This window comes from Equus caballus, chromosome 22 (assembly GCF_041296265.1).
Source record: "Equus caballus isolate H_3958 breed thoroughbred chromosome 22, TB-T2T, whole genome shotgun sequence".
NCBI lineage: Eukaryota > Metazoa > Chordata > Mammalia > Perissodactyla > Equidae > Equus > Equus caballus.
In genome coordinates this window covers 34,820,098-34,834,722 of record NC_091705.1, presented here as the reverse complement: position 1 = coordinate 34,834,722, position 14,625 = coordinate 34,820,098, and the positions used below count along the sequence as shown (strand labels likewise).

At 44.4% G+C, this 14,625-nt stretch overlaps 1 protein-coding gene across 5 annotated transcripts in view; it reads right to left on the bottom strand.

Annotated features, from left to right (window-relative positions):
• PKIG (cAMP-dependent protein kinase inhibitor gamma) overlaps positions 1-14,625 on the bottom strand; it is a 76,270-nt gene that overhangs the window by 14,636 nt on the left and 47,009 nt on the right. For 4 of the 5 annotated variants that reach the window (XM_023626615.2, XM_070247046.1, XM_023626616.2 and 1 more), the window contains one exon: positions 7,181-7,250. The gene's annotated coding sequence lies outside the window, so the exon portion shown is untranslated. Of the gene's footprint in view, positions 1-26; positions 1,297-7,180; positions 7,251-14,625 lie in introns of those variants that run through there. The other variant, XM_001500434.7, reaches the window with a different exon arrangement.

Here is a 14,625-nt window from a genome sequence, read left to right as displayed (position 1 = left end):
TTGGGTACAAATTTTAAAACTCTCACCCTCTCAGTAGCCGTATCTCACCCAGTGGCAGGGCACTGTCGGTACTTCGTGCAGGCCTGGGGCTGGGCACGGGGCCGTGATCCCGACTCTTCAATCCACGTAAGTGTGCGCTTCTGTGGAGGTCTTTGGAAAGAACCAGAACTATCCAGCTGGATTACTACTTGGGGACCAGGCATGCTGGGTCTCCCCAGGCCTCCTGCTGTTTACACATTATCTGAACCTGGTGAGGACGCAGCAAGGTTCCCAGAGACTGGCAGTCCCTGTCACACTGTGGAGGGCGGGCAGGAAGGGAAAGTGAGATCACTTCCAAGCAGGCAGGCCAAAGGTCCAGGGGCTGGACTGAGCTCCAGCTCTGCCGATGCCAGGCTGGGCACCTCTGGGCAAGTTCTTCCCCTGCAAACCTCGGGGATCTCAAGTGTGGAATGAAGGGGTAAATTGTGCATCTCTGTGGTGGTTCTGAACTACGCCTGCAAATTCTTTGGCAGTCCTCCTATCAAGAAGTGGAATCTAATTTGCATACCCTAGAATGCGCTGGCCTTAGTGACTTGCTTCTAACCAGGAGAATGCACCAGAAGTGATGCTGCGTGACTTCCAAAGATGAGGTTAGAAAAGGTGACATGTCTTTCACCTGGTTCTCTCTTGGGACACTTGTCTTGGAACTTTGAGCTGCATGAAGGAAATCTGAGGCTGCCATGCTGCGAGGTAGCTCCAGCCCCATGAAGTGACCACATGGAGAGTCCCGAGACAGCACAGAGAGAGAGGCAGCTGGCAATCCCCAGCTGCGCTGGCCCAGAGCTACTCAGGCACCAGCCACTATCTAACTGCAACTGCAGGAGAGACCCAAGCCAGAACCGTCCAGCCAAGCTGTTCCAAAATTCCTGCCCACAGAAACCAGGAAAGACAACAAATTGCTGTTGTTTTAAACCACTAAGTACTGGGGGTGACGTGCTGCACAGTAACGGGTAACCAGTGAGCTCTACAGTTACCTTCAGCCCTGGAGAACCTCTCCAGTTCCTCTAGAATTCTGTAAAAAGCAAGCCAAAAATCCACTGTGGAGGATGAAAAGAAGCAAGGTGTCATCTTTAAAATATTAATTCATTCATTCACTCACTCATTCAACGACATTTTAGCGATCACTCCATGTGTACCAGGCTTGGGACTAGACGCCATGGATATGAAACCAGTAAGACACCACTGTGCCCCTGAGGGAAGTTCACGGTCTAGTTAGGGAGACTGACTCATAAACCATAATTCTCAGCCAGTGCTGGTGGTGGGACACATCAGAATTAGCAGAATCACGGGGCGACAGTTTCAAACTACACCCCTCGCCTTCCTCAGGGATTCTAATAACGCCAGCTGGGGAGATGCGGGTGTGGTTTCCAGCTGATGGTCACTGCCCTCGTCAGCCTCCGTCACCAAGGGGAGCCTGGCAGAGCCCACACACGCTGTGAGAGAGAAAACAACTTAAGGACCACTTCTGAATATAAATCTTTAAAATAAGAATCTTTTAAAAGCTTGGTAGTTAAGAGCATGTGTATACGGCAGAGTGGGGCGCAGGGGCCAGCCATTTACACACAGTCACTAATTTGAAGGAAGCTACTCCCTCCTCTCCTTTATCTTTATAGTTATCGCCCACCGGGCACTGGGGATTCAGCAAAGAACAAAAGAGACTCTGCTCCCATGAAGCTCACGTTCTAGTGGAGCAACTCACACTAACAAATAAACAGAGAATCAGGCGGCAAAGCGCTATGGGGACAGGAAGTGAGAGGGGAGTGCGGTTTTCCAGAGAGGACAAGGAGCCCCTGTGATAGAGGTGACGCGGTCCAGAGACCTGAAGGAAGGGAGGGAAGGAGGCAGGCAAGCACGTGGGGAAAGCGTGCCAGGCAGAGGGAACAGCATGCAGGAGGCGGGCCTGCCTGGCGTCCAGAAAGATTCTAAGGAGGCCACTGGGCTGCGGGGCAGTGAGCTGGGGAGAGAGAAGAGTGAATGAGGCCGGGACCTTCCAGGGTGTTGGAAGACAAGGCTGACTCTGAACTCTGCTCTGATTTCGATTTTACCCTTTCACTGGCATTTCTAACTGGATGCTTTAATGCTTTCCTTGCGTGCCGGTTTTCAGAGTCTTCTCCCGAGTGTGGGGTGAGTGAAGCCTCGGGGGCAGCGAGGGCATCTCTTCACACGTCACTCACAGGCACAGACACCAGATGCCCAAAGGCACTGCCAACAGGGCTCGCGGCCCTCCTGTCTTAAGCTGAAGGAGAAACAAAGCTGTCTTCCATTCTTCCTGCCCGAGATAGAAGTAGAGTTCAGAATCCACAAACGCAACACAGGGAAAGACCAATTTATCAACAGCCTCCCTGGAAACCTGCAAGAGCGACATGTTTGCAGGCCAGGGACCACCCTACCCGAGCAGAGAGTGTAGATTCACCTGTGCCTTTGGCCCATATTAACAGTTTGCACAAGATTCCCAGACCACTTCCACCCCTGGCCTCCAGGCACTGAGGCTTCATGGGGCGGCCAGCCCTCAGCCTAAGTGTTCTGTGTAATTCCTAGTGGCCCAGGACAGAGATTCCTCAGCCTGCGCATCCTCTTCCCTGAGCCAGCAGAAAACACAAGAGCTCCCTGATCTGCCACAATGCAGCTGCTGACACAGGTTCAATGTTTGCCTTCACAACTGGTTCCAAAAGGACAGGTACCCTGACTTTCTTGTTTGTCACTGTATCCCCAGCACCCAGCACAGCTCCTGACACATGGAAGATGCTCAATGAATATATTGCTATGAATGAATTAATGAACAAACAAAAGAAGAATTTAAGAACATCAACACTCTCAAAGCAGTGCTTAAAATAACCAGCTAAGCCGTGGCTCCTGACCAAATAAACAACAATGGTAATAATAAAATAAAAACAGCTACCGTTTACGAGGTACATATACTATGTATCACACATGGAAACAAATGCTTTCCATATGTCTCTCATCTATGCTGCACAGTAGCCCTGTGCAATTAGATGCCCTTTACACAGAGCCAGGACCTACTGGAGCCTGCATTCACACCCAGGCCTGGCTGCCTCCTAGGCCCAAGGCCCCAAAGGCAGCGCCTCTTTGGCTCAGGGAAGCAGAGGATGTGGGAGCCCCAGGAAAAGGTGAGCGGAAAGGGGCTGAAGTGGCAGGAGGGGACTGACTGGAAGAAGAAAGGGAGGTTGTCCTTTGTCTCCTCCTCGTCATCTGACCTGCTAGAGTTCTGCTCTAACACTCAGATACAGACTATCCCTTCATTCCTTCAGGCATTCATTCAACATTTACTAAGTACGTACTCTTTCCAGAAATGGTACTGAACGTATTTTGAGAGGCACTGCATTATTTCACCCTCACAACAGAGAGCCCACGGCTCAGAGAAGAGCATGAGTCGCCCCAGGTCCTCCAACCAGTCAGTAGCTGAATCAGGACTTGAATCTGTGTTTCTTCATCCTGATTCAGTGTGCAGTCTTTAGGACAGTGCGTTCTGGTGATGGCTTTGTCTTGAGGAGGATGATGCTGTGCCTGTCTCCTCCCCATCAGAGAACTGTTCTGTTACCGAACCCCATGCCCCTGTGGCTTCTTTCAGCACAAGTGACTAACTCCATCTGGTCAAATAAGGCCAGGCACTGTAATGATGGGGACAAGACACTTTCAGAGTGATTTACTGAGCACCTACCACAGCGCGTGCTGCATACATAGGCCTCCTAAACGTTTTCTAAAACAACGAATGAATGGGGTCAGCCCAGTGGTGTAGTGGTTAAGTTCGTGTGCTCCGCTTCAGCAGCCCAGGTTTGTGGATCCCGAGCGTGGACCTATGCACTGCTTATCAAGCCATGCTGTGGTGGCGTTCCACATACAAAATAGAGGAATATTGGCACAGATGTTAGCTCAACGGCAATCTTCCTCAAGCAAAAAACAAAGATTGGCCATATAGATGTTAGCTCAGGGCCAATCTTCCTTACCAAAAAAAAAAAAAGAAGAAGAAGAAGAAAAGAAAGAAAAGGCGAAAAAGAATGAATGAATGAATCAGGAGAGATACACAGTGGATCTGCTAACATGAAATGTTCGAGACAACATGCAGTTGTAAGTTCTCCCAGTGCCGGACAGGATCCCATGCTGCTGTCTCTTAAATTTCCAAGAGTGACAGGCATCTACATGAGCGCCCTTCATATCAACAACCACAGTAGGGCAGAGAGAGAAACCAAGCCAGGAATTCAGATGACAGAAGAAAGATCCTGTGTTGAACTAGTCCTGGTTCTGACACCAGTGGAGAAACACAGCCCCGTGAAACCATCATCATTTTACAGTCACTTGCTGAGAAGAGCCTATTTGACAGGCGATGCTGACAAGTGGAAGTTACTCACAAAAAAACTTGTCTTTTGCCTATGTCAACCCCAAATTCAGGAATATCAAAGACATGCTCGTAGCTTCTTAGCTAATAAAGCCATTTATAAAATACATTAGAGCCAAATTTCATTTGCCTAATTATTCCCCAGGGAATGACTCACTCCAGATCACTAAGATTCCCACACTGTTACTCTTTTAACATCAAAACCTTATCTGGAGACAGAAGGCAGATCAGTGGTTGCCTAGGACTCGGGAGGGCTGGGGGCTTGGGTGGGTGATGAGTAAAGGGTGTGGGGTTTCTTTCTGGTGTAAGGAAAATGTTCTAAAATTGACTATGGTGACAGATGCACAACTCTGTGAATAGACCAAAGGCCATTAAGTTGTACACTTTAAATGGGAGAATTGCATGGTATGTGAATTATATCCCAATAAAGCTGTTAAAAAAAAACCCTTATCTGAATTATAATGGATAGAAATTCTTCTCACATATTGCACTAATGCATTAATGCATTATCCACTAACTTTTTCTTAATAATTTAAGATGACTGCCGTGAGCAGTTTTTCGGGTCTGCTATAATACAGCAATGTTCTCTGTATTACAATATACAGGGCAGTTTGCCCTACACTAAATAGTCCCATATTTTTTCTGCTTGCTTTACTTTTTTCTAAAAATGCCCTTTACTTTCATCATAAAGCTTCATGGTTAAGCTCATGTGCTTGGGTCATGTGTCACTTACTGACTTATTGGCTATGTGATCTCTGATGAGTTACTAGATCTCTCTATGCCTCAGTTTCTCCATAGGTAAAATAAGAATACCAACCTCAGTGGAGGGTTGTGAAGATGAAAGAAGATAACATATATAAAATATTTAACGCTGTTCTTGGCAATGGTACACCAGATTGAATTTTAGCCACCACCAGTATTCTCACTGTTGTCAGCGTAGCTGCCTGGAGCAGCCTTCCTGAGCTAGGGATTCAGGAACCCGAAAACTCGCATAGTGTGTTCAGTATACCTGGCGCGTTCAGTGAGATGCAACAGGGGCTGGGGTGCAATTTCATGATGTGACTTTGGGACATCCCATGGGATGGCTCCAAGGTTCAGTGATATCAGGTAATTTGTCCTAGTTCACCCCTAAACTTTCCATAAACTTTTCTAGAAAAACCTAGAGGTTTCTTGGATGACGTATCCCAAGATCCTGGCATCTGGGAGGCTGGTGCTCAAGGAGACACAGTGGCCCACGACACTTTAGGCTCTCTCTAGACCATTAGTTTTTAAAATTCAGAGGTTACAGACACATTTGTGAATCTGAGGAAAGCCACGGACACTTTGCCCAGAAAAGTATATATACACACACATACAAAACTGTACCCATGATTACAGGGGAATCTTGAATTCCAGAAGCCAACTAGAAACCCCTAGTTAAAAACCCCCGCTCTAGACTTCATACAACCTCAGCATCCTCAAGGTTCGGTGGCTCTGGGCCCCAGGGCTCTCACAGCAGCCGGAACAGGAGGCCCTCTAGAGGCTTGCCCTCCTAACTGGCCTTGGCCAGATAAACAGTCCTGGGAGCGGACTGCTGCATCCTAGTCCCTGCAAACATCTGCATCCAGGGGATTCCCAGGGGGCACTGAGTCAGAACAGGACGCAAGCCTGGTGGCTTGGGAAGCTAGTGTAGGGCAAGACCCAGAAGCCTTGCTGATAAGATAAGCAGCTGGGGAGTTCCAATGCCAGGGCAGCTGCCCGCCAGGCAATACTCTCACTCTGCCAACAGCGAACAGGAATCTTAGGAGAGGTGTTAGAGGCAGGCTAGGCTAGAGGGAATTCAAAGGAGCTCAAAATCCCCCAAATTCCCGGGACTGCTAGGTCTTGGACAGAGAAATAAAGGCTGGAGATTCTGCCCTAACTACAAGGAGACAGAGCTGAAAGGGGGTGGGCGGGTTGGGGGCAGGGGAGGTGGGTGAATCACGGATCAGAGACTTAAAAATTAACTTATGCCAGAAACATTTAGATACCACAAAAATATGAACACTGATCCAAAGGGGCCGTACTTCCAGGCAGGCCACTCATGTTCTATGAACTGCAACTTTCTTCCAACTGGAAGGGACCCTCACAAACCCTCCTCATCAGACCACTGGGCTGTGCTTATTTCTTCTTCTTCTTCTTTTTTTTTTTCTTGCTGAGGAAGATTGGTCCTGAGCTAACATCTGTTGCCAATCTTCCTCTATTTTATATGTGGGATGCCACCACAGCAGGCTTGATGAGTGGTGTGTAGGTCTGCACCCAGGATCTGAACCTGCAAACCCCAGGCCACCAAAGGGGAGCACACAAACTTAACCACTATGCCACCAGGCCAGCCCCTGTGCTTGTATCTTTGGGCTGAGTTTTGATTGCTTTTGCTCCTCTATCACAGTATTAAAATTCCCATAATGTACCCTAGTCTTTATGAAAATAGCATTACAACAAACAAATGGTGGACAGGAAAGTTGGCATCATGCCCAAATTTGCTACTAACTCCTATGTATGATTCTTTCTGCTTCAGAAGATGGCTGCAGAAACCCATTCTCTTGTAAGCCACCAGAGGTAAACTGTCTTTCTGACGCTGTAAAGAAAGCGTCTGTGAAATTGCAGCTTGACGTTGCACACCTTCTGAACAGGGCCATCCTGCCTTTGCTTCACGAGGCAGGGACCTATTCCTATTGGAACCTATTTCTTTTCCTTCTTGAAACAAACGTATTTGCACAAACACTCGTGGTGCTATGACAGAGTGGTATGAACAATGCAACTACCCACCTGGTTTAGTTTCTTTTTCCTGCTCGCATCTCTTCAGATTTTCCACTGTTGACTAATCAGTGTGGAAATTCTAAGGAACCAGAAGAAAAACAAAAGTTAGAGGCAGACATACTCTAGCATTGTAAACTGAAACAATATTTTGGGACAAGTTAACAATATCTCCTAAGATTTTAAAGGGCACATCCTCTGGGTAAGTCAAATACCTAGGATTTATACGATAGATATGTTCAGAGAAGTAAAAGGATGTTCAGTAAAACATACTGTGTAATAGCAAAAAAAGAGGAAACAACTTAAATTTCTGTTAAGAGGAAAAGAATTTAACTATGGTGTATCAATACAATGAGAAACTATACAGCCACTATAAAGAATGAGGGAGATTTCGTCGTACTGACATGGAAAAATGGACATGCTTTGTTCTTTAAAAATAGTGTAAAATTGTATACATTATCATTTTTACTAAAAAATACGGACATGATTGTTTATGCTTAGAAAAAAAGTATGGCATTTGTGTACAGACACATTTTTTTGTTTCCACATAGAAAAAGGCAGGAACAGTGGATCTCTCTGGGACTCAGAAACTGAGGGAAAAGGAGTGAAAAATTTTCACTTTTTACATTAACTATTTGTGTTTTGGTTGAAAACTTTTAAGGAGGCAGACATAACTTTCATAATCATTAAACACGCTGTCTATCTAAAATTCTAAAATATCAAGAGTAAGGGCAAAAGACATTTTCAGACAGACTGAGCAAGGTCATCATTCCCAGACTTCAAGAACATTCTCCAACAGAAAGGAAACTGAACACAGAAAATAAGTGAGATTTTTAGGATAAACAGTGGGCAAAGAAATTAGTAAGTATATTGGTAAATTTAATGAAGTACTGATTTAGTGAAACAAAGCTAAATGGGGAAATAAAAACAATTTGACAATATTATATATTTGATAACAACAACACTGAAAACGGAAGAGACCAGAGTTAAAACTTTCTAAGGTCTTTGATTATTCACTTATATAGAAATATTGTTTCACTTTAGAATATGTCTATGATGCATATTAAAATTTTAAAGGTAAAAACAACAAAATATAGAAATAGAATGCATAAGTCCCACACTAGTTAGCATGCTCCTAGGTAGAAAAGCCTAATTGTCTAAAAATGCCAATCCTTCCCAAATTCCTACATAATTTCAATAAGAATACCAACTGTTTTTTTGGAGGGGGGAAATAGATAAAATTACTTTAAAGTTCATATACAATAATAAATATCCAAAAAAATTAGCCAAGAAATAGTAAAGAAAGCTATAAAAAATGAATACGTAGGGGATTTGTCTTATGAGATAATAAAAATTTATTATAAACACATTACAAGTAAAAGATACGGTATTAACATAAAAATAGACAAATAGGCCTATGGATGAGAATAGCAAGTTCAGAAATTGATACAATAAAGGAACTTATTTATGACAAAGATGAGATTTCAATGTAAAATAGAAAATAAAGAAAATAGGCTTTTCTTTCTCACTATTATAAACATAAATTTCAAAGGGATTTAAGGTTCAGGATGAAATTAATTAAAAGCACAGGCGTATGAGAACATTTAGGAAAATATTTACGTAACTTTGAGGTGGGGAAATTATTCTTAACAAGAGAAATACAGACACTACGAAGAGAAAAATAGAAAAAAATCTAATGAATAACAGATGAGGAGAAACATTTGCAACAGATATGGAATCCTTAATATATAAAAATATATTGAGTTTGGCCCTCTGGCCGAGTGGTTACGTTTGCGCGCTCCGCTTTGGTGGCCCAGGGTTTTGCCGGTTCGGATCCTGGGCGTGGACATGGCACCGCTCATCAGGCTATGTTGAGGCAGCATCCCACATGCCACAACTAGAAGGACCTACAACTAAAATATGTAACTATGTACTGGGGGTATTTGGGGGAGAAAAAGCAGGAAAAAAAAAGATTGGCAACAGTTGTTAGCGTGGGTGCCAATCTTAAAAAATATATATATATATATATATATATATATAAAGAGCCCCTATAACTTGTTGAGAAAAAGACAAAAAATTCATAAGAAAAATGGGTGAAAGAAATTCACAGAAAAGGAAAATGGAAAGTCCAATGAACATGAAACAATGTTCAATTTCACTAGAGGTAAAGAATATACAAAGTAAGCAACTATGAGATACCATTTCCTCCCATCAGCTTGGTCACAAAATAAAAGAACAGAGATAGATGGAGGCACAGATGGAGGGAGAGATGGAGGGTGGGAAGGAAGAAGGGAAAGAATATCTAATATTGGTAAAGATTTAGGGAAATGGAAGTACTCATACTGCTGGGGAGAATGTAAATTACTAGAACTCTTTGTAAAGTAGGATGGTATTATCTATTAAAATGTCAAATACATATACCTTTTGACCCAGCAATACTATTTTGAAAAATGTAACCTATAAAAATAAAAGCACCAGTAAAGAAGGATATGCATATAAAGTTATTTAATACAACAAGATTTGTAGTGGAAAAAAACAGGTAACAACTTGAGTATCTGTCAAAGGAGAAACGGTTGAATACATTGTGGTACCTCTAGATCCACAGCCCTGAAGCTATTTAAAAGAGTGAACTGGATTCACACCTACCCATGATGTATTATCTAGTGGGAAAAATAAATTGAAAAATAATTGACAAATATGATCCCACTTCTGACAAAACAAATAACCACATACATACACAAATCCTATATCCATTTAAACAGAAGCTTGGAGAAAGGTATGGAAGGATATACACCAAACTGATTACAGTGGTTATCTCAAAAGGATCGAAATGGGGAGTAGGGGGAGGGGAGAGATTATAACTTTTTCTTTATACATCTTCAAATTGTTTAATTAGTTACAAGGAGCACATGTATTACTTTAGGGAAAATTAATGAAGAAAATAAAAACAATAACAAAGAAATAAGCATATGAAAGCGCAGAAAGAACTATGTTACACACTACCGACTTATGTTTACATGGGCTAGTTAACTGCACTTATTGTCACCTGGTTTTTTGGTCAAAATAGAACAGATCCTCCAATCTATCATTTTAGTAACTGGAAGACGAATTATTTTTTAAAAAGCTTCATAGAGGGAAAAAAGTGCACTTTATTTCCTAAGCATTTATGCCTTTTATTTAAAAAGGGGGGAAAAAATCTTACTTTAAAAAAAGAGAATTTCCTCCTTTAAAATCCAAAAGAAAGCCCAACGCTTTGGCTTGAAACTGCCCTGTTGAGGTGGTGTGTGGGCTGGTTCTGCGCTGTTGACTGTTTTCCACGGCTCGGTGCCCTTGACTGCCTTCCTCCCCCAAACCTAATTAAATACACTCCTGGGAGCGCACCGGCTGCTGGGGACCAGAGCCCTGCAAACCACGGAGTTCTGCTCACAAAGCTCTCTTGGTCTCCAAGCAAACGCTCTGGCTTCTCTATCAAATGGGTCCTGCAATGTAGAGAAGTGAAATGGACTGTTTTGCAAACCATTCTGATGGAAGGAGAAAGGAGAGGAAATGGTTTATCCCAGTGGACGAAATAAAGGAGAAAAGAAGAGGAAGAGCATTCCCGACGAGCTCTTGAAAGAGAGCCACCTATGCTGAACATGCCATTTCAGAGTTACCTGTAAGGGGCACTCTGCCTTTCCCCGGTGGAACGCTTTGCTTTTAACTTTTCTTGTCTTATTTCATTGATGATAAATATTTCATTGATGATAAATATTTCATTGAAATAATAATGATACCTCACATTACAGCACATCGTATTTTACAAAGCACTGTAAGATATCTTATTTGATCTTCACAATGACCCTGGGATCAGATCAGTATCAGTCCCATTTACAGATGAAAATGCGGCCCAGAGGAATTAAGGATCTTTTTAGGTCACACAGCAGCTTGGTAACAGAGCTGCAACACAGTCAAGTCTCCAAACCCCAAGTCCCATAGGGAGCTCAGATTTGAAATCAGACAGAAAGAGAAACTACAGGCAGGTCAAGGAATAAAAACAGGCTCTTGGGAGTAACAGACTCTTCCTGCCCCTTACGAGAAAATTATAGACTAGGAGAAACATTCTATGCCACCTCAGACAGAAACTGTCCTCGTATACCGGAACACAGCTGAGTAAGGGCAGGAAATCCCCTTTAAAGACATCCCACGTCTGCCCAGCCACAACCTTCAATGCCGCTAGACCTCTAAGGCCCTGGGGGACAGAGGACCTCTTTCTTCTCTGTGCCCTCAGGGCTCAGCCCTGGGTCTGGCACAGACTAGAAACCACTAAGTTTCTACCTCCATTACAGTTTCAAATCCATCTACATCTTTCAACTCCACCTCACCCTCCAGTCCTCCCCAGCATCAGTCATCTCCCCCTAACTACTGCGACTGCCTCCTCATTCTGCTCCTCTTGCCTCCAGATCCATTCTCCACACAGCAGGCACAGCCTACATCCCCAGGCCCCCGCCTAATTCTCCCAACCTTAACCTGCACTCATTTCCCTCGTCCTTGCCCCTCTATGCTTTAGCCACGCTGGCCTCCTTTCAGGTTCTCCAACGTTCCACATGCTTTCCTGCCTTGGGCCCTTTCACATGTGTCCCTCTCTCTACCTGGATTCTTCCTTCCCAATCCACAGCACCACTCCGCCCCCGCTCCTGCCTTAGCTCTTGGCATAACTGACTCCTCAAGTCAGTCTAAACAGCACCTCTTCAAGTAAGCCTGCCCTGACCACAACCTCCTCCTCGTCCATCACTCCCCATTTATTTCATAACCCTCCTTTTTGTCCTCGTAACACTGTCCACCTATCAACTTGCCCAGTGCCTGGCAGATATTAGCTGCTCACTAAATATTGGCTGACTTCATGAAAAATTTATTGATGTGGATTGAAGGCTCGGCTCAAATGCTACTGTCCTCCACTTTCTCAGGCTTTCCATAGCATGTCCCTCTCTTGGGGCACAGAATCATATGAGTTAGAGTTACCTGAGTCTTTTTTCTTATCAGATTATGAGCTACTTATAAGTCGTATTTACCTTTGTGTCCCCCCATAGCACCTCGCATAATGCCTAACATATGAAAGGTTCTTTACCAGTAGATGAATTCATGCATCCACACAAGAAAGTACAAATGGCTGCAGCACTAATCAACCACAGATAATGGTTTCTCCTCCCCAAGGGACTGCAGCCCAGAAAAGGAGCACCTTTGAAATTTGCAAACAAACAGAGACTCTGCCCAGGAAGAAATTAAAATTAGAGCTAAACTTGAAATGCAATGGCAGTGTGTGGGTGAGGGGGTGGGGGACAAGCATGTACTGCTAATGAGAGCTTCACAGGCAAAAACCTTCTGGTGCCAAACTGGAAATGTGTATCAGAGATCTATAAAAAGTCATGCCCTCTGACCTAGCCACGCCTTTTTAAAAACTCAGAGCAGTGAAATCACTTGGTGATGACTTTAAGTATGTTTTTCTGTACTTTCTAGTTTTCCTTCCATGAAGATCCTTTAATTTGTAGTCAGAAAAAAAAACACACGCACAATAAATGTTGGAAGAACAAACCAAGAGAAAATCCAGTGGTGATTTTAGACAACAAAATCGCCCATCCCTGTTTCCTTACTACACCTGGGACTGCAGAGTCAGGGTTCGCTAAGGTGGGGCCACTGCATTTCATGAAGAAGAGTTCCTTGCTTCTGTCTGAAGCCATGGGGCATAGGAAGGTACCAGCAGTGAAAGCTTCGGCAGGGGGCAGCCCTCACTTCTCCCTAATACAAATGCTGGTAAAGCTCTGAGAGTCAGGAAACAGAGGGAGGTGTGGAGGTGATCAGCCAGCTCCAGAGCAGGTCCTCCACCCACTGGACACTGATCCACTGTAAGGATTCATTCACCTGCCTGTCTTCCCTGGTGCACTGAGAACTCCGCAAGACCAGAGGCTGTCTCATCAGTCTGCTCCTCTAGCATCGTGCTTAGTACTTGTTGGCCCTCAGTACAGTTTACTGAATGTTAGAGACCACGCCTATAAAGCACTAAACATAATGACTGACTCAGGTCCCTGCAACATAATAAGAATGCATTAGCTAACAAATACTTCATTTCTTTAGTGCCCTGAAGGTCCATTATTCAATTTGGAAAAGCCAAGCCGAAGACCAGTAATTTCTTGGAAGATTAGAGACTTCTGTGAAATAAAATCAGGAAATGCTGGCTTCTTCCAGTAAGAGTGGACACATTTTCAGCTGCAATTTGGAATCACTTAGCATCACGCAGCTGACTGAAACTTCTGAAGAAACCACTCTTTGAAGGAGCACTACTCAAAGTTTTCACAAGGCATTTCTGAAAGATTTCCAGGAGGTAGTGAGCTCAGCCTTGGGTCATGATTAATGACTTGTTTCCAAGAACTTTAGATTTTCCACATCTGTCTCCACTTAGGAATCACTTCTGGCCCCTCGTGAAAACACTCAGCAGAGTTAATTGGGCGAGCTCAGCTCCTTGTCACACTCAGAAAGTAACACCTGCCACCAGCTTCTTCCTTAAGTGGCTGGGCCAGGGTCCTCTGTCCCAGGAGAATAGCACTCACTTCTGCTTTCGGCCTCAGTGCCTGACTGGGTGACAGGAAACAGCACTGACACTTGGTTCAAAGAGCCAGCAGGGCAACTCCAGGGCCCATCACAGGGGGTTTCAACATTGATGAGTTGAGATGACTCCAGCTTCCTCATACGAACCCCATCCTATGACTGAGGGAGCAGGTGCCTGTGTACACTGGCCAACATTTTCTTTCTGGAAACCATCAAGTGGCTAACCCTGAGCATGTATTTTTGTGCCAACTAAAGAGTGTTATGAGCTCTATCCTATTTCATCCTCGTGGTACCCCTGCGAGGAAGGTATAATTGTGACCCCCACTTTACAGAAGACAACCAGCTTCTCTGAGAGGAGGTCATCCATCCAGGAAGTCTGAGCTAAGAGGTGGTGAGAGCAGAGCTCTTGTCTCCTACATTCCCCAACTTCTCATTGAACTCTAGACAGTCTAAAGTGACAGAGACTGTCGACACCAACCAGCCCAGGGGTCACAAATGCAAATACCCAGAGGGTCCAAGGGGCAGGCAGGAGACTAAAGAGTGCAACAGACTGGGTAAGTGAATGGTGCAGAAGGTAACTGGAGGACACACCTGCCTAAAGGCATTCAAATTAAACAGAAATAAAATCCAAAAGCAGGTACCCTTCCTTCCTTCCAGAATATCACCTCCTCACCACCACCTTAGGAAGAGGAATGACTTTTCTAATTAGCCAAAGTCTCAAGATCCTGGAGGACTGGGGTGAGGCAGAGGTGAGACCCGGGCCTTCCACTGCCCATGACCACGGGTGGTTTCATGGTAGCAATGGTCCACCTCCAAAAGGCTGAGTTGCTGGGGAAGACCATAGCTCTCAGATATGCCAAGGGGGCTTTGAGAATCCT